This window comes from Sarcophilus harrisii, chromosome 1 (genome assembly GCF_902635505.1).
Source record: "Sarcophilus harrisii chromosome 1, mSarHar1.11, whole genome shotgun sequence".
NCBI lineage: Eukaryota > Metazoa > Chordata > Mammalia > Dasyuromorphia > Dasyuridae > Sarcophilus > Sarcophilus harrisii.
The window spans coordinates 256096064-256116277 of NC_045426.1; the positions used below are offsets into that span (position 1 = coordinate 256096064).

General features: G+C 40.2%; 1 long non-coding RNA gene across 1 annotated transcript in view; it reads right to left on the reverse strand.

Annotated features, from left to right (window-relative positions):
* LOC116419650 overlaps positions 1-20214 on the reverse strand; it is a 45342-nt gene that overhangs the window by 9267 nt on the left and 15861 nt on the right. The window contains exon 2 of the long non-coding RNA XR_004229915.1: positions 11196-11316. This is a non-coding gene — a long non-coding RNA (uncharacterized LOC116419650). The remainder of the gene's footprint in view (positions 1-11195; positions 11317-20214) is intronic.

Sequence of the window (20214 nt, forward strand, 5' to 3'; positions counted from 1 at the left end):
TAAACAACCCCATGAGGGAGGTACTGTCGTTGTTGTTATTGTTGCTCATTCTTAATTTTTTTTTTTTTTTTTTTTGCTGAGGCAATTGGGGCTAAGTGACTTGCCCACGGTCACACAGCCAGGAAGTATTAAGTGTCTGAGGCCACATTTGAACTCAGGTCCTCCCGACTTCGGGGCTGGTGGTCTATGCACTGTGCCACCTAGCTGCCCCCTCATCCTTCATCCTTGAAGAGGACCAATGATATCAGGAGGATGCTGTCTTGACTTGTAAGTGAATTGAATTTAAGTGAGACAGGGCTGGGCAAAGTTATCAGCCCCACTCTTTTACAGAATCATCAGGAATCTAGGGGCAAGGCATAGGTCAAGATAACTGGTGGTGGCCTTGGATGCAGGGGGAGATCTTGGTCATTTTAAGCTTTTCCTCAGGTCTCAATTTGTCTGATCCTTCAGCAATTAGAGGCTAATAAGAACTGAGGCAAAAAATGGCCTAATTTGCTTTCATAAAAGAAGGGAAAAATCAGGTACTCTTATGAGTCCCATTTTACAAATGAGGAAACTGAGCTTGACAGAGATAAGTGACTTTCTGAGTCAAACAACCAGTATCTGAGGTTGGATTTGAATTCAATTCTTTCTTATTCGAGAGCAAATCCTCTCCATTTCATTTGATCTATCCCTCTATTCACTCCATCACTTAGATACCTGGATACTTAATAACTATTTGTTGTATTCATTCATTCATAGAATATTTATGGTTTTCTCATGTGGAGATTGGATGGAAAGGTTACAGTATATCAAGGTTTCTTATTGGATAGATTTCAGGGGGTCAGTGAATTTCAATGGAAAAAAAATTTTCATCTTTATTTTCACTAACCTCTAGCTAAGAAATGTGGCATTTCCCTTAATTGCTTAAAGATGCTGTTCTAAGAAGGGGTCCAAAGGCTTCCACAGGCAGATTATTACCAAAGGGGGGCCATGACACAAAAGGAATGTTGCATTAGAGCACCTCTAAGGTCATTTACAGCTTTGCCGGTCTATTTTTCTAAGGTACTCTGTGCAAGATATAATGCAAGGTACTATGGGAATTGAAGGATGAATTTTAAAAACATGGTCCCTATCCTTAAGGAACTAACATAATCTTCTTCTTCTATTATCAGCTCTTCTATGCTATGCCCTTCTCCATTTTGCTTACTTTTATTCTTTGTGGCTTCTTTATTATTGAGTCCATCCCTCCTTCTCTGGACTTCTGACCATTCTGCCCTTTCTATCACCCTTCCTAGTTATGCTTAGAACAAGCTTCAGTACCTTCAGGACCAATTTAGGGCAAGTTCTATCCTGCAGGAAAGGTTCATGTGAGGTTTGGCATCTGTGTCAAGTGATTTTATTTGCAGCCTGGTGGGCAAGACCGCCAAGATCCTAACGGCAGATAAGCGCACCTCATTCTGCAAAGCCTTACAAAATATGCTTATGAGGACACAGTAGATTATTGCTGCTGCTGCGAGCTTGGAGATAAACTGACCCCTGGCAAGATGGCTCACAATGTATGCATGATCCTAGTCTTAGAGAAACTACAGGAGAGAGTGGGGATGGCTCAGCATAAATCTCCTTACTTTTAAAGAGACAACTTTTGTGTACAGGGGGAAGAGAGACAGACAGACACAGAGGGATAGAGACAGAGATAGAGAGAGGCAAAGACAGAGAAACAAAGAAATAGAGACAGAGAGCAAGATAGAAACCAGAGAAGAAGATGAGAGACAAAAAGAGATAGAGAGACACAGAAAGAGTGACAGAGAGGAACAGAAAGTCAAACAGAGGGAGGAGGCAGGGAGAGAGACAGAAAAAGACAAAAAGAGACAGAAAGACAGAGAGAAACAGAGACATACACACAGAGAAAGAGAGACAGAGAGAAACAGAGAGACACACAGAGAAACAGAGAGACAAAGAGAGGGAGGGAAGAAAAGAGAGGGAAGGAGAGACAGAGACAGAAAGGAGAGATGAGAAAGATGAGAGACAGAGAGACAGAGTCACAGAAAATAATAGAGAGGAACAGAGAAGTAGACAGAAGGAGGGAGACAGAGAGACACAGACAGAGACAGAGAGACAGAGAAACAGAAACATAGAGTCACAGAGACAGAGGGACAGAGAATCAGAGACAGAGAGCACATTCTAGACTTGGAGTGAGGAAAACCTGAGTTTCGATTTGGTCAGAGATACTCATTAGTTGGGTGACCCTGAGTAAATCACTTAACTTCTATCAATTTCTTCAACTGTAAAATGAACATGTTGTAATGTAATGTACATGTAATAATAGCGCCTTATAACCCCCACCTGTCAAGGATTGTTGTGAGGATAATAAGATAATCTTTGTAAAGCACTTAGTACAATCCTCTAACATTTTTGGTTGTTCAATAGTTTTTCAGTTAAGAGCCACTCTTCATGACTCCATTTGGGGTTTTCTTGGGAAAGACTCTGGTAGAGTATTTTGCCATTTCCTTCTCCAGTTCATTTTACAGCTGAGGAAACTGAGGCAAATGGGGTGAAGTGACTTATTGCAGGCTGAGTGCCTGAAGCTGAATTTAAATTCAGTAAGATGAGTCTTTTCTGGCTCCAGGACCAGCACTCTATCCATTGGGACATCCAGCTATCCTCTGGAACATCATAGGTGCTATAAAAATACTTCTTCCTTCCTTCCTTTCTTCCCAGTCCCAATACAAGAAGCCAGTGTAGTATATTATTAGTTTCTGAAGAGACAACAGCACCATTCAGCAGGAACCAGGTTACTGGCTCAGTTCCATTTAATAAAAATAATTAATAATAATAACATTTACTTATAGAGCATTTTGTAAGTAAGGATCATTTGATCATCTCGATAACTCTGGAAAATAGATGCTATTATTATCCCCTTTTACAGGGAAGGAGACTGAGGATGAGAGAGATTAAATGGCTTGTTAGTAAGTTGTTACAGTTAGTAAGTGTCTGAGGCTAGATTTGAACTCATCTTCCTAAATTCAAGATTTGCATTCTATCCGTGCTGTCTCAAATAACAATTTATATGGCACTTTAAGGCTTGAAAGTGCTTTTTGCACAACAACCCAGTGAGGAAAGTGCAAATATTATTATCTTATTTTATAGATGAGGAAACTCAGACAGGTCAATTGATTTTTCCTAGAGTCACACAGCTAATATCCTTGATCCTAATGAATCTGCTTAATATTGTTTCTATAGAGGTCAACATGACAGAAAAGATCAATTATGAAGGTTAGATCTAAAATATTCTTTCTGGTCAGACAAATTTGGGTTATCTAAGTGAAATTTAAGGAACTTTTTCTAAACATTGTGGTGCAGGGGTAAGAATGCTGAATTTTGAGTCCAGAAACTTAAATTCAACTCTCACTGATTCATTAGGATCAAGGATCACCATTCTATCCACTATACAACTTACTTATCTGAATAGCATATATAAAGTACTTTGCGCATTTTACTCATTTTGAACAAAAGTCAGTGAAAGAGAGGGTTTGTCTCAACTCAGAAATGGACAGATCACTCCATCTGACTTGTCAGTACAATAGGCATAATAATATTTACACAAGGATGTCATTGTGCAAAAATGTTTGTAGCAGCCCTTTTTGTAGTGGCAAGGAACTAGAAATTAAGTGGTTGCCCATCAGTTGGAGAATGGTTGAATAAGTTATGGCATATGAAAGTAATGCAATATTATTGTTCTATAAGAAATGATAAGTAGGCTGATTTCAGAAAAGTCTGGAAAGACTTACATGCATTGTTGCTGAATGAAGTGAGCAGTACCAAGAGAGGTTTGTGTACAGCAACAAGATTACGTGATAATGAACTGTGATAGACTTGGCTCTTCTCAACAATGCAGTGATTTAAGGCAATTCCAATAGACTTGGGATAGAAAATGCCATTCACATCCAAAGAGAAATATGGAGACTGGATGTGGATTGAAGCGTAGTGTTTACACCTTTAGTTGTTCTTTGCTTAATTCCTTTTTCTTTCTTTCTTGTGATTCTTTCCCCCTTTTACCTGATTTTTCTTGCACAACACGACAAATATGGAAATGTTTAAAAGAATCGCACATGTTTACCCTATATCAGATTGCTTGCTGTCTTAGGAAGGGGCTGGTAAGAGAGGGAGGGAGAAAAATTTGGAACGCAAAGTCTTGCAAAAGTAATATTGAAAACTATTTTTACATGTATTTGGAAAAATAAATCACTATTGAGAACAAACAACAAATATGTCATGAGAAAAGGCCTTTGTAAATTTTAAAGTAGTATAGAAATAACAACTATTATGATCAGTAGGAGACTGTTAGCTTTGTTCTTCAGATTGCACTGACCCAGATTTTGAGTTCTAATCTTCCTGATGCTGCAGCCACAGCTGGATAGAACATTAGAATTTTAGAGCTAGCAGGAAACCAAATCCCACTTTAAAATAACAACAACAACAACAGCATAATTCATTTTTGCATAAAACTTTTGGGTTTACAAAACACTTTCCTCCCGTCCAACAGTCCCAGGATGTAAGCAATGCAAAATTATTCCCATTTTATAGATGAGGAAATTGAGGCACTCTCCCTGTAATTACTCCCTCCTCTCCCTCTTCCCCGGAAAGAGTGAATTAAAAAAAAAAAAAAAAAAAACAAGACTCATTGTATATTTCTATAGTATGAGAAAACGAATTCTTGCATTAGCCATACCTGAAAATGTATCTCCTTTGCATCTTAAATTTCTCTCTTCTCTCTCAGGAGATGAAGAGACCCCTTTCATCTTCATTCTTTTGGATTCATGGTTTATTATTGTATTGATCAGGGTTTCAAGTTATTTCAGAGTTGATCTATAATTTTCTGTGTATGTGTGTGTGTCTGTGTTTATGTCTGTATATATCTTTGTGTAAGTTATTTTCTTAGCCCTGGCTTACTCTCTGTTTTGTATCAGTTCATAAAGTTCTTCCCAATTTCTTCTGAAATTGTCTATCTCATTATTTCTTATGGCACAATTATATTCCATCACATCCATATACCATCATTTACACATTCTTTAATAGGAAAATACCTCCTTATTTTAAAATTTTTAATGACCATGAAAATAATTTCTATAAACTAAACAGTTCCTGTTCTTAAAGTGTGTTTATTCTGTTAGTAAATAACATCTATACAGATGAATAAATGTGTGCAAAGTAATTTTGATGAAGGAAGGGCACTAACAATTATAACGAGATTTCCTAACTGGAAATAAAGCTAGTGTATGTTTAAGGTCGGATTGAGGTGAAGGTTTACTGGTGATCATTGTTTCCAGAGCAATGGTTCTCAAAGTGTAGTCCAGAGAATCCTGAGGGTCTCTGAAACCCTTTCAAAGGGTTTACAAATTCAAAATTAGTTTTTTATTTCTAATATAGCTATATCTATAAATATCTGTATCTAAAATATAGCTATAAATATAACCCATATAAACAAAACTTTTTGGACTGATCCTGAATAATTTTTAATAGTATAAAGGTACACTGAGAACAAAAGTTTGAGAGCTACTGATTTAGAGAAACATGCATGCTCAGCTGGCCTATAGCAAAAAGTTTCCCATCACTTCTTTTCTTTAAAAAGGATGGACTTGATTCTCATAGTAGCCTCTCTCCACACTTGCTTCTGATTAGTGAAGTATTAGAGTAGGCACTTTAATATTTTCATCCCACCCCTCCCATGCAGATGCCACAGAGGGCCCACCCAGTGTCACGGATCTCCTTCTGTTCTCTTGCTATTACAATGATAGCATCTGGGCGCATGTGTTGTCCATAAGTTGATTCACCCTCTTTCTATGTGACTGGCTAATTTTTTTTTCTTTTTCTAATAATATATGTCTCTGATGACATAATTTATTTTCCTTATATAGTATAATTTCTTATTTTTACAGGCTACAACTTGCTGACTTCCATCATATTCTTCTCCATTGGGCAGCTGTCCATGAATGCAATCATGTGAAATTAGTAATAAAGGAGAATGGGGTAGAAAGACCTTTTTGCTTAGTAGAAAGAGTGAGAAGACTTGGGTTGTAGTTCTGACTGGACCAAATCATGGAATAAAGATTCAAATCACTTTCTGTCTCTGGGTTTTAGTTCTTTCCTTTGTCAAATAAAGGAGTTAAGGCTGGATGAGATCTAAGAACTCTTTCTACTCTAACATTTTATCAATCAGTCAGTCACTAAGCATTTATTAATTTATTATATGCTGGGTATCCTGCTGGGTGCCGGGGATACAATGTTTCTAAGTCACTTTATTTTAAAATCTGGAGGTGTTTTGGGAGATCTAATATAATCTCTATCATTTTTTAGTGCTGCTCAGAAATTGTCAGTCATTGGGGCAGCTAGGTGGTGCAGTGGATGGAGAACCAGCCCAGTTAGGAGGACCTGAGTTCAAATCTGGCGTCAAACACTTCCTAGCTGTGTGACCCTGGGCAAGTCACTTAATCCCAACTGCCTCAGTTTAAAAAAAAATCTCAGTCATATATTGAGCACCATGTAATTAGATTGTAATTCATTTGAATATACAGAGCAGTTTTTCTATCTCTGCAGAAGGACTGATTGCAACATTGACTTTAGCATCTCATCTCTAAGCCCCTTATGCTACATGCAGTGAATCCACCTTTTTAAATGAGGTAGCTGGGTGGTACAGTAGTTAGAACATTGTTCCTAGGATAGCCTAAGTTCAAATTTGGCCTCAGATACTTAGGAGTTTCATGACTCTGGGTAAGGCACTTAATATCTCTCAGCCTAAATTTCCCCATCTGTAAAATGGAGATGATCATAATAGCACCTGCTTCCCAGTATTAGTTGAAGGGAGAAGATGAGATAATATTTGTAAAGTGCTTTGCAAATCTTAAGGCTCTCTATAAATGCCACTTCTTGTATTATAGTTATTAAGTAAGCAGTCAGAGGAATTGGCTTGGTGTGTGCGTTGGAAATTTGCTTAGTTCCCAGCATCCAGTTGTTTTGAAAGAGGATTCTGGCAGAGAATGGTTAAAATGGGGGAAAAAAATAAACCACATCATTAACATGCATACCATGTTTCTCTAGTAACATCACTGCAATACCATCTTTTCTGTTTTTAAATCTGCAGCAGAGAGAGACCTACCAGAGAAAGAGTGCAAGAGACAGAAATAAAGATAGAAGAACAGAGAATGAATGAGAAATTAAGAGAGAATGAGAGAAACGGGAATTGAGAGAAATTCTGAGAGAAACCGAGCAAGAGGCAAAAAGAAGAGGGAGTAGAAAGAGAAATGGAGGGATGAGCAGAGATGGGGAGAGAGAGAGAGAGAGAGAGAGAGAGAGAGAAAGAGAGAGAGAGAGAGAGAGAGAGAGAGATGGTGTAATGTAAACTGAGCTTTTGCTAGGACCCTGGAAACATCAAGTGATTCTTTATGTGGCAATAGATTTGGTCCTGCCAGTCTGAGCCCCAAGTCCCCCCTCCTCTTCTCTCCCCAAGCCTGAAATTCCATCCATTTATCAAACATCCAGATAAGAGCCCTGGCTGGCCCTGAACCCTGGAAATCTGTTCCAATCCGAGCCCATCGTCTCTCTGGAGGATTTCTTTCTTCTTAAATGGTGTTCAAAAGTACCCGGAGCTTTTGAAAAGAGGCCTGTCCCCGGAGACAGAGATTAAAAAGACGAGTGTGGAATTGGAGTTCTAGAATTGGCTTTAACTTTTTTTTTCTTTTACTCCCCTCCTCCCCTCTCTCCCCAAATGGAGGAGAAGGCAGCATAGAGAGTGTAGTGTGAGTCACTCTTGTTATTCTCCTCATGCAGCAGGAAACATTTCTGTGAGTATAATGTATCACATGGTGAGATCCTGGGTTAGCTCTAATTGCTTCTATTTGCATAATGAAGCTGGACTGAGCATCCTGCTGGTATTTGAAAGGAGAAAATCAAAATCAGCTCCAGGTAAACAGTTCCTCCTCCCCCTCCCCCCCTTGTAATTTTGTCACTTGCTTCCTCTGTTAATGCTGAGTACAGGATTCCTTCTTTTCTTTCTTTTTCTTCCTCCCTTCTTCTTTCCTTCCCTTCCTTCCTTCCTTCCTTTTTTCCTTCCTTCCTTTTTCCCTCCCTCCCTTCCTCCTTCCCCCTTCCTTCCTTTCTCCCTCTTTTCCTCCTTCCCTCCTTTCCTTCCTTCCATCATCCCTTACCTTTCTCCCTCCCTTCCTTCATCCCTTGCCTTTCTTCCTCCCTTCCACCAACATCCCTTGCCTTCTTTCCTTCCTTCCTTCCTTCCTTTCTTTCTTTCTTTCTTTCTTTCTTTCTTTCTTTCTTTCTTTCTTTCTTTCTTTCTTTCTTTCTTTCTTTCTTTCTTTCTTTCTTTCTTTCTTTTTCTCTTCTCCTCACTCTTCTCTGAAGCAAACAGTGAAACAATCCATTCTCCATTAATCAGACTTAGTACTGAACTGCACCCAGGTGCAGCTTTCCTTCATCAGACAGGACATGGGACAGGAATTCTTTTTTTGTTTTGTTTTGTTTTGTTTTGTTTGTGGTGGTGGTGGAGGAGGAGGTGTCTGAGAAGAGGAAAGAAAAGGTTCAAGGGATCTCTCAGGATTGGCAATTGGGTTCCAGGTGTATTGATGGCCAAAATCAGGGTTTGCTTAGCATTTATACTTGGTGCAAACAGTTATTAGCAGGAGGCAATTATGCGGAGTATGTGTTAGGTTCTTTCTTTCTTTTAAAGGAATTGTAACCTGTGGGAGGCAAAATGAAGTTTAGAAATCAGCTTCAAAGGAATCAGGCTCTCTACTGGGAATTGGTACAGATCTAATCCTGGCTTGGAAGCAGCTCTTAGTTTAGAGAAGGCGTGCCCAATTTTCCCCAGTTTCCAAGCTCCGTTTACCCTGGCATGACTGCTGACAACCACAGTGCTTAAAGGCCCAGGTGCCAAAGCTCCTTAGACTCCAGTGCCTCAGAGGTTCCTTCCAGCTCTCAAAATTCCACGCTTTTATTACTCCAAGAAGAAGGAGAACAGCTTTCTCAGACTTCTATCATTCCCCTCCAGGCCACTGGCGGGTCTAGTCTGATTAGAGTCATCCACCTTTATTAAGACTAGAATTTACCTGTTTTCTTTAATTTTCTCTCATATGTCTCTGTCTCTTTCTCTCTTTTTTCTCTCTCTTCTTTTCTCTATTTCTCTCCCTCTCTGTGTGTCTCCCTCTTCTCCTCTTCTTCCCTTCTCTCTCCTCTCCTCTTTTTTTCTTTCCGTCTCTCCTTCTTCCCCTCCTCCTCTCTCCCTTTCTCCCCTTCTTTTCTTTTTTCTCTCTCTTTCTGTCTCTGGTTCTCTCTGTTCTCTGTTCTCTCTGTCTCTCTCTATCTCTCTCTTTTAGCCAGAGACAAAAAAGACTTTGTTTGCAGTGTCCTATTCTGCACCACTGGAGAAAGGTAGGGGGAAAAGGCATCTGGCTGGAGTCTAGGATAAGATAACCAGGCACTCTCCAGCCATCTGAGAGGTTTCTTTGTTGGCTTTTGGTGCTATCATTTTCTTCTAGCCCATTGATTAATGTGTAAAATGCAATATTTTCCTCCTGAGTGGCCTGAGATATCTGTCAGACCCACACCCTTGTGGAATGCTGTGTGATAAGACCTTAGGACTTAGAATATCTCCTGGTGATGTTGGGCCAGGATAAAATTTAAGATCTGACTGCTCTTAATGTTTCGATGACCAGATCCTAGAAGACTATCTCTGAACCAACTCTGATTTTGGGGGGGTCCAGACCTCTGGGAGACAGCTGTCAATATATATCTCAGATGACTGATTTTACTCATCATTGTTTTTTTTTTTTTTTTTTTTTTTTTTTTTTTTTTTAAATCTAGTCCAACACCCTTCATTTTTACAGATGAACAAAATTAAGGCTCAGGGAAATAAAATGACTTAGTTCACAGAAGCAGCATGCATCAGAGGTGGGATTAAATCAAAGTTTCTATAATCAGTGTTTTTTCTTTATGTACTACAAGACTTTTCTCTCTCTCTCTCTTTTTATTTTTTTGCTGAGGCAATTGGGGTTAAGTGACTTGCCCAGGGTCACACAGCTAGGAAGTGTTAAGTGTCTGAAGCCACATTAGAACTCAGGTCCTCCTGACTTCAGGGCTGGTTCTCTATCCACTATACCACCTAGCTGCCCCAAGACTTCTCTTATAATGGGTATGACCTCCTAGAATGAGGTATGAGGTCATTGCCATTTGAACCATAGAATCTCAGAACTGAAAAGCATGAACTGAGATCATCCAAAGTAGGGGTTCATAATCTGGGGGTTTGTGGTCCACCCAAGAGGTCAATGCACCAATTTTTTGAGAGGGGAGGAGATATATGTGAACTTGGATGAGAAAAAAAATTACATCTTTATTCACTAACCTCTAACTGAAATTGAGAATTTCCTTCAATTACAGGCAACATAATATAGACAAAAGACATTTTGTTCATTGTAAAATAACAACCTTATTCTGAAAAAGCTACTACTCTTCTTCCCCCGGAGGCCCCAACAAACACAGAAAAGCACCTAAAACAACTCTCCCATTTGACAGCAGAAGAAATGGCAGCATAAAGCAATGGGGAGAGAGCTAGATTTCAGTCTGAAACCTAGCTCTGCCACTTAGCTACCTGTGTGATTTGGACAAGTCTTTGACCCTTAGTTTCTTTATGTGTAAAAAGAGGAGGTGAGACCCAATGACCTGTGGAGCCCCTGGCTTGCTGTAATCTGAGGATCCCATAAGGCCTCAAGGAGAAATCTCTAGCTAGAAGTCAGATGCTAGTTAGTGGCTGGGGATGAATTTCAGAAAGGAAACCACTATCCTCGCAGCTAACTTCCATGCTTCTGTACCCTTACTCCTCCTCCCTTTTTCTCTCCCACCTTCATTATGATTTTTTTTTTTTTGTAGATTTTAAAAGGTCTGGTGTTGATAAGGAGAAACCCCAGCAAACCAAGAAAGATTAAGAGCCCAGCAACCTGACCTCTTCAACTTAGCTGGGGGTTAAGGGGGTGTAAATCCTCTGATACTGAATCCAGCTTCAGCAGGAAAGGGGTTGGATGAGTTAGAATGAGATGCATTGTCCTGGCTAACAGGTCAGTAACAGAACTTTTTGCCCATTGGCAGTCCATATCTATTTGTCTTTTAGCTCTCTGCTCCCATGAGAACTGCTGAGACATGGCTTATTTTCAAACCTGGGGTGCAATGGTCCCATATTACTCCAAGCAGCCTTCTTCCTGGTGAGATCTGCAGAATGTTGAAAGTGTCTTCTAAAATGGCAGACCGCCTGGAAATGTCATCAATTGTACCTTGGTTCTGAAATAAAAAATTCAAAGATTGCTTCAGAGAAATAAACAAAAAAGCAAGAGAAAACAAGAATACTAAGTGGTTCCTTTTTTTCCCCCCCAGTGGGACAATTCTTATCCTTTTTGATCCAGCTGCAGAGAGCTCTCACCTCAAAAATCTGACTTTTTTCCCTCGCCCCCCCCTTAGATAACTGAACATTTTTCAGTGAATAAGCCGAGTAGAATATTGCATAAGTGTGAGTACAGGGATACCACACTCCGAAGCAGAGAGTGCTTTTACTGCAGTCCTGACAAGGGAAAGATTGGTTCCTGTGCAGAAATCACAAATATTTGTACCAAAGAGCATGTTACCTGAGTGCATCACAAACCCAACTTCATAAGGGATAGATAGGATTTCTTTAGATCTTCTAATAGAATTATAAGTAGGGTAGTATGATCAGTGCTTTGCTCTGGAGCACTAAAATTTGCTGCTGGATCTCAAAGTTCCTTAGATAATAGGGAGCTTACCATCAAGTCTGCAAGAATAGTTAAGAGTTAGGAAGCTATAACAGGCCATTTTCTCCACACCCCACCCCCACCCCCACCTTATAGAATTCCAAGTGGGCTCTTCAGCGGCTTCTGCCCCACTTTCCTTCCTTGCTTGCCCCAAACACCCCTGGCTTTCTCATCTAGTCAGGTGCCCTAGGGAGCTATCACCCTGCCCAAGTATGTTCTCCTAAGATCCATTCTTTTACCTGATTTTGGGAGTCAAGGTTCAGGCTGGGCCAGGGCTTGCTGCCACTTTGTCTTTTTATACTGACTCATCCTGGCCTCTGGCATTTTTTCTGTTCCCTGAGATTTCTCCATTTATGCATCAGTTTTGGCCACAAGCTGCCATCATGAGTCAGGGACCTTCCACCATCCACCTGACTCCTTTCTGATGGGGAATGTCGGAGGTGCAGCAGTGGCACAGTTGGATTGGGAGAGAACATTTAAGGTCGTTGATGTTTCAGCTCAGACATGTTTAGTCTAGAGAAGAGAAGACTTAGGGGGTTGTGATAGCTATCTTTAAATATTTATAGGATTATCATATGGAGGAGGGATTAGACTGACTTATTGTGCTGGGTTCCGGAGGAGAGAACTAGCACTAATGGGTAGAAGCTAGGAGGCCATATTTCAGCTGTACATAATGATGAATATTCTAACAATTAGAGGTGTCCACTACCAGAATAGACTTTCTTGTCAGATAGTGAGTTTCCTGTCATAAGAGGTGTTGTTGAAGATGTCTATAAGATTCATCTAAATAATGTTGAAAGCCCCTTCTAGCTCTAAGAATTTCTTGTTGTAATATTCCGTCTCTCATCTGGTTAATCAACCAATAACAAAAATAATAATTAACATTTATATAGTGTTGTAAAGTTTACAAAATATCTCACATAGATCATCTCATCTTCAAAAGAGCTTTGTGTTATAGATACACTTTACAGATGAGGAAACTAAGTTAAGTGACATACCTGGATCACACAGGTCTTGAAGTTTTTTTTTTTCCAGCTTAGGGATTGTCTTTCTTATCTTTCTGGTCAAGCCTCACTGTCTGGTCAAAGAATTCCTATAACTTACCTCTCCCTCCACAATACATTTCAGAATAAAGAGAAAGCATAATTATATTTTTCTTCATTGTTTTTCATTTGGTTTTAAGGCCTCTGTAGCAGTTGTCTGTTTTTTTGGTTTTTTATTGCAAACGCTTCAAAGGCTTATACGAAGCTTATAAGGTTTTTCTGAATTACTTAGTATTCTTTATTGAGGCTGGGGGGAAGGGGGCCAGAACCAGCCCTCATTGTTTCAATATGGGAATGAAACAAATCAGACTTCTTTTGAGTTGATTTGGAAGAGTTTAAGACTGACTATATTCCTATGAGCTTCAGGTCTTTTTTAAGCTCTATTGGCAAAGCCATCTCACCCCTTTCCCAGCTGGCTCTCTAATTACATCAGAATCATATATGTACAAGTAGAAGGAACTTTCAAGGTCATTGAATTCCCCTTCCCTTTCAATTTCTAGGGCAGAAAACTGAGGTCTAGGCAATAAGTGGGGAGGGGAGAGTTAAACATAGAAATTCCAAATCAAGTGCTCTCTCTATTGAACCTAAAACAGCGCTTCAGGACAACAAACGAATTTTCTAACCTAAGAACAAGTTTGGGTGTTCTTCCCAGCCTTGGGCAGCCTCCCGCCCACTGCAGGGATTTACTTGATGCTGCTTGAGTCTGCTGCCGGGCTGAAATGCCCCAGTTCTCCCTTTTCTAAATTGATAGGAGTTTCAGAAAGCATGAGAGTATTCAGGAGAGTCTTTAGCACAAGAGACAACCACCAGTCTTTCTTAAGTATGGGGAAAAAAAGAATTCTTTCTTCAACAGGACAGAGCATGGTGCTTTACTTCCTGGATCCTACAACAACCTCATTGAGATGGGAGGAAGATGAGAGGAAGAGAGAGACAGAGAGACACAAAGAGAGAGAGAGAGAGACGGAGAGAGACAGAGAGAGACAGAGAGAGACAAAGAGAGACAAAGAGACAGAGAGAGACAGACAGAAATACAGAGACCGAGAGAGAGAGAGAGACAAAGAAGACAGACAGAGAGAGAGAGAGAGAGAATAGCAGACTGCCAAGGTTCTTTGGTATTTTTTTCTAGGATTTTAAAAGCATTATTTATTTATTTTTTGTTTGTTTTTTGCTGAGGTAATTGGGCTTAAGTGACTTGCCCAGGGTCACATAGCTAGGAAGCGTTAAGTTTCTTAGACCAGATTTGAACTCAGGTCCTCCTGACTTCAAGGCCGGTGATCTATCCACCCTGCTACCTAGGTACCCCTAAAAGCGTTATTTATATTTTAATTTATGTTACTGTGTCCCAACAATTTTTTCAATCCTTCTGAATGTTAGGAATAAAGTCTATTATCAGCAAGGAAAACCATGATGGATTTGGGGCACTAATAGTTGGTCAGCCTTGCAATAACCTTGGTTGGGAACTGGATTAAGTTGGTTTTTCAGAAGCCAAATCCCCTAGCACAGAAGTGTTTTTCCCCCTTTCCCTCCAGCTTCAAGTCCTGCCCATTCTGGGGCTCAAGGTTTGTTCCAGAGGCCTGCATCTGTGGGTTTCTATGGTGACGATGGAAGAAGGGACCAGTGGGTGTCGCTACAGTCTATGGAATAGATGGGCTAGCTCCCTGGGAGAGTGGTGGATTTACTAGTACTAGCAAAGACCCTAAACATAGGCTTTTAGATTCCTTGTATAAACAGCCTTACTGTACAACAGCAGTCCTTTAAAAAAAAAAAAAAATTTTTTTTTTTTATCACAGCTGTGCCTACCATGCGTATTTATGCGTTCTTCCTTGGCTGCCATTGTCCCAGCAGTTAAAAGCTTTCTATCTGCAAACACACACACACCCCTCACCAAACAAACACTGAATAAAGCCCCTCTTGAGATCCAAGTGGATAGCTAAGCTTTCCTCCCCTCTAGAAGGTCATTACTTTGGGTTCTGGTCCCAAAGGTGGGACTGGATTCCTGGATACATAGAGTTCTTTTGACGGTCCGGCTCTCCTGAATCAAAATGACCTATAACAGTGAAATCTACCACAAACTTGCCTCCAAATCTTATATAAGTACCTTCCCGGCTTTGTAAAATGAAGAAATTAAATTAGGTTTTCCCTAAGGACACTTCCATCTCTGATTGGACATATGGTCCTAGCTAGCAATGGCCTTTGTGTCCTGGCTGAGTTAGAAGAAGCCCTGGTCAAAACAGGAGGTGCTTCACTAGTACATGGGGAGTGAGGTGGACTGGCTGTTCTAGATATCCATCTTTGGAGTCAGGAAAGAAAAGTGACTAAACTGTGTGTTCCCTTTGACCCAGCAGTCAATGCCACTTCTGGGACTATATCCTGGTAAAGCCAAAAACAGAAACCAAAGTACCATATAGATCAAAAGATCCTCAGTAGCCAGAGATTTAGAGCTAGAAGGGATCTTTGTGGCTAGCTAGTCCAACTCCATTATACAGAGGGGAATTTAAGTGATTTGACTAAAGGTAAGAGGCGATGGAAGGCTTTTAACCCTGGTTTTCTCACTTTAAATTCATCATTTTTTCCCCACTGCACCACATTCAAAACAAACAAAGCAGGTGCCCATCCGTAGTGGAATGGCTAAAAATAACTGATATATGAATGTAATAGAATATTGTGCAGGAAGAAAAGATAAATATAAGGAATTCAGAGACATGTGGGAAGATTTCTGTGGATGTACAGAATGAAATAAGATCTAAAATAATAGTATACACAACAAAATAAATGAAAAGATCACTAAAAGGAAGTCAGAATCTGAATAATTGAAAAAACAGTGATAATCTCAAAGAGCAAATAATAAATCACACGTCCCTCCTTACTCTTAGGAAAGGTGGGGGACTATTAGGGCAGAATGTCCCGTTCAAATATTTATCAAATAGAGTCACTATGTGAAGTGTTTTTGCTTAATTGTTTTTCTTTGTTGTAAAGGAGAGTTTAATTTGGATGGGGGGGAAGAAAATGACTAGGCTATAAAAGATAAAAACAATCTATATGTATGCACCTTTATATGTGTATATATGTCTCTGAGTATACATAAATACATTTATATATATATATGCATACATATATACATTTATACACACACACAGATACAAATACAGAGAGAAAGAAAAATAGAGACAGAGAAACAGAGATAGACACAGAGACAAAGAAAGAGAAAGCGTGTGTCATGGCATCGGCTCCCTGATGTCATGGTCCTCTTTGAGACGAGAAACATGTTTGTGTGTGTGTGTTAATCCAGAAAGAATTGCCACTTTGCAGACTCTTCTGTTGAAGCACCTTTGAATTAAGGGGAAAGGATGGAAGTAGCATGATGTAAAAGTGGTAGCCTAGGATTTAGGAGATCCGAGTACTAATCTTGCCTACGTGATTCTGTAAAAGTCCTTTCTCCTCTTTGGATATCATTTACCCCATCTGTGAAAATGAGTAGATGGGGAACTGGATCTGTCAGTGAGGGAGGGAGGAAGATACTACCTCGGATACTAGCTGTGTGACACGGGAAAAATCACTTAACCTCTCTCATCCTCAATTTGTTTGGTTGTAAAACGAGTGGAGCTGGATCCAATAACCTTCTAATACCCTTCTACTAGCTTTCATCTATGATGCTGGATGTTCCTTTCTGTCTCAAAGTTCTTGCACTCATGAGTTCTTTGTTCCTTGACCCAATGATCTCTGGATAGCACCATTGTTTCATGAGATTAGATGGCTCCCATATCAACTCTTGTCTGTGATAGAAGATGATGTTAAAGAGTTTATTTCCATGAACTACAAATAGCAAATAAATCCATCACAGAGTCAGGTAGCAGTCACTAGGCACCGTGTATGAAGTTGGCTTTTACTGTTTAAGTTCCAACCTCCGGGTCCCCTCATCAAAGTTGAGGCTACAGTTGTGGCTTAGCCATCCCATCAGTGAGTTTGAAATCAGCCTTATCATAGTTCCATTCTCAAATGTTAGAGCTGAAAGGGACTTTGGAGATAAGCTAGTCTAGAGCAAAGCTTCTTAAACTGTGGGTCAGACCCCATAGGCAGTTGCATAACTGAATGTGGGGGTTGCAAAAAATTTGGCAACACTAAGGAGTTTCTGAATGCTCTAGATCCTGCAGTATCAGATATTCCACCAAGAGTTAATTTTTATGTAAAAGTAAACACATCTATCTTATTAGTATGAAATTTTGCTTTCATCTTTAATAAATGGTAAAATTATAGGTATCCTGAAGAATTGTTTTAGTCATAAATTTCTTTATTATCAATAGATGTTTGATATTTTATATGCTTCTATACCTGGGATTGTGTAAAAAATTCTCAGTTGAAAATTAGTCACAAGGGAAAAAATTTAAGAAGCCCTGGTCTAGAGAAATGAAAAATGATTTGCTCATCACTGTGATCACACAATGTCAAGTCTTATTCTAGAAGCTCTTTTCATTTTTACTGCTCTCTTCACCCTTTCAGGCTCCTGAGGAGGAGGCACTGTGGCTTCTCTAGATGCCATTAAGTGCAGGATCATGGTAGAATCAGGGTGGAGGTTGAAAAGAAGCAAATTCAGGTTTGGAACACTTTCCTCATGAGGAGAACTATCCAAGAATGGAATGGGCTGCTTTGGGTGACAGTGGGTCACCTCTGACCTTGGAGCAAAGGTTGGATGAATCCTTGTTGGGCAAATTGCTGAAGGAATTACTTTCCGGTTATGGGTGGGATTAGGTGAACTCTGAGGTTCCTTCCAAGGTAGGAAGGACTGTGACTCTGGCGATTGGTGAGTAATTAACGGTGGGTCATTCCACACCCCAGAAATGTTGTTAAATCCAGGAATAAGCTGGGAATGGTTCTTGCTTCTTATGTCTTTGGAGAGGCTGAGGGCAGGTCCCCAGGAAGACCCCCAGAGATGTCTACAGTGTCTCTGCCTTAGCTTTCATGAGGGCCCAAATTCTCACCACTCAGCTGTGGGAAAACTGGTAAGCATTATTAGTCACATTTTATAGATGGGGAAACTGAGTCAGCACAGCTTGTCCACCCCCTCACAAAGCACTTGAGGTGATGTCATTGCAGTGGAATCAGAATTCACTGGCAGTGCTTCTCTCCAGAGAAGCGCTTCAAAGCCAAGTGAAGGATATTTAATGTATTTGGCATCAAATCTGAAGTGTTTGGGACTGATTGCATCAGGGCGGTCCCATTCTGAAGGTGCTTCCATTAGACCTTGGCATTAGATTGCAGGTAATAGAAACAGCAAAGGAGCAGGTTATTACCATCCCCCCCCCGGGACTAGATTAATCAGCGCCTCTCACCCTTCCCCCAGCACACACACACACTGCTCTCCTCTGAACACATCACTGCCTTCCTGAGGAAAAGTGCTGAGTCCAGACCTTTTCCTAAATGAGTGCCTTCTGCAAACATCATTAGTTTATTTTTCTATAGAAAGAAAATTAAAGTTAAGGAGAAGGGTTGGCGAATTTACATGGGCAGGGAATGGATATTACACTCTTCTAGGGATTAATCCAAGGGAAAAAACAAAATTTCCTGATTCATTTCCAAGAGGCTACAGTCTGCCAGTTCTGTCTTAGCCAATCATATTCCTCCTATATAAAAGAGGGAACAGAGGGAGCCCCTAGTCTCAAAGGCCACAGTGTTGGATTTGGTGCTCTGGCTCTTGCCCACAATCAAGCCCTGTATTGGCGTTTTTAAAGAGAGGAGGTTAAGAGATTATAAATGAGGAAGGGGCTCCACAATTTCTTTCTCTGTTCTCCCTTGGAATTGGTGCTCAGGTTCTTTCTTAGTTTCCCCACTGACGTCAAGGGCAAATGTTTCATCTCAAGAGACCCCTGGGCAAATGGGGCCAGGAATATGGAGGATTTTTCTTCTCTCATTCATCCTCTTTGGAAATTGAACCTTGCTGGTACCTGTCTGGGAGGCTCCGAATACGAAGAACAGACCCTTCTTGGCTCCTAGGATGGCATGATTCATAGATGAGCCTCCCCCCGCCAAGGTCCAGGTCACTGGTGTCAGTGCAATCAGATGAAAAACCTAAGAGACCAATTCATCCATCTCCCCGCCAGGGAAGGGCCCTGATGTCATGTCCTTGGGCCCACTGGAAAATAGGCCATAGGAAGAAGGAAAGTGCAGATGAAACCATCTTGTTAGGGCATTTAGAAAGAAAAAGAAAAATCCATCCCTTGCAATGTTAGGTGCTAAAGATTCACTTCTGAATAAGATGGGATGGTTGGAACACTCAGTTTGAGATGGAAAACAGATTACACGAATCTTTTTAATCCAACTCTCACCTGCCTGATTCAGATTTTTTTTTTTTTTTTTTTTTTTGGATGTGGATGCTTGTTTTTTAACTGCCAGGTAAATGAGTTTCTAATAGGTACATTACCATGAATAATGGTGTTTCCCAAGTGGCCAGTTAGGTTAATTATAGGTGTGTGTTCATTAGGGAAATCCCCAGGGACAAATGTTCCACCCTCTGTCCATAGGGAATGGAGTGATTTGAATCCAAACTAGATTGCCAGAATCTTTGGTAGGGGGTGGAACTAGGGTGTGGCAACTGAGGCATCTGCCTTAGGCCCCAAAACTGTGGGGTTTGGAGGGGGAAGATATCAGATAGCATCCAAACTTTCCAGACAGAGATTCCTCCAAGGCAAGGTGGTGCCCCATAGAGTCTAGGAAAGTCCCTGAGGCCTAATGAAGATAATCTCTAACTCCATGTACCACATATCCCAAATCTGAATCTCTTGGGTACCAGAGAAGCTCTAAGCAGAGTTCTCTTGGGGCCCTGCTAGTATGCTACACAGTACAACAACCTGGATAGAAATGAGGTCACATTCATTTCATAAAACATTTTTTTTTCTTTACATGTATAATCATATTAAGCATATTTATACAATTGCCATGTGAAAGAAGTATCAGAACATAAAGAAAAAACTCTGAGAAAAAAAAAAAAACTAACAAAAAAGTAAAAATAGTACACTTAAATCTTCATTCAGACTCCATAGTTCTTTCTCTGGCTATGGGGAGCATTTCCCTTCATGAGTCTTTTGGAACATTGTTTTGCTGAGAAGAGCCAAGTCCATCACAATCGATCCTGACATAATCTTGCTTTTACTGTACGCAATGTTCTCTTAATTTTGCTCACTTCTCTCAACATCAGTTCATGTAGGTCTTTCCAGGCTTTTCTCAAATTTGCCTGATCATTTCTTACAGCACAATAGTAATCCACCAAAATCACAATTTGTTCAACCATTCCCTAACTGATGGGCATCCCCTTAATTTTCAATTCTTTGCTACCACAAGGAGAGTTGTTATAAACAAACATTTTAGTACATGTGGGT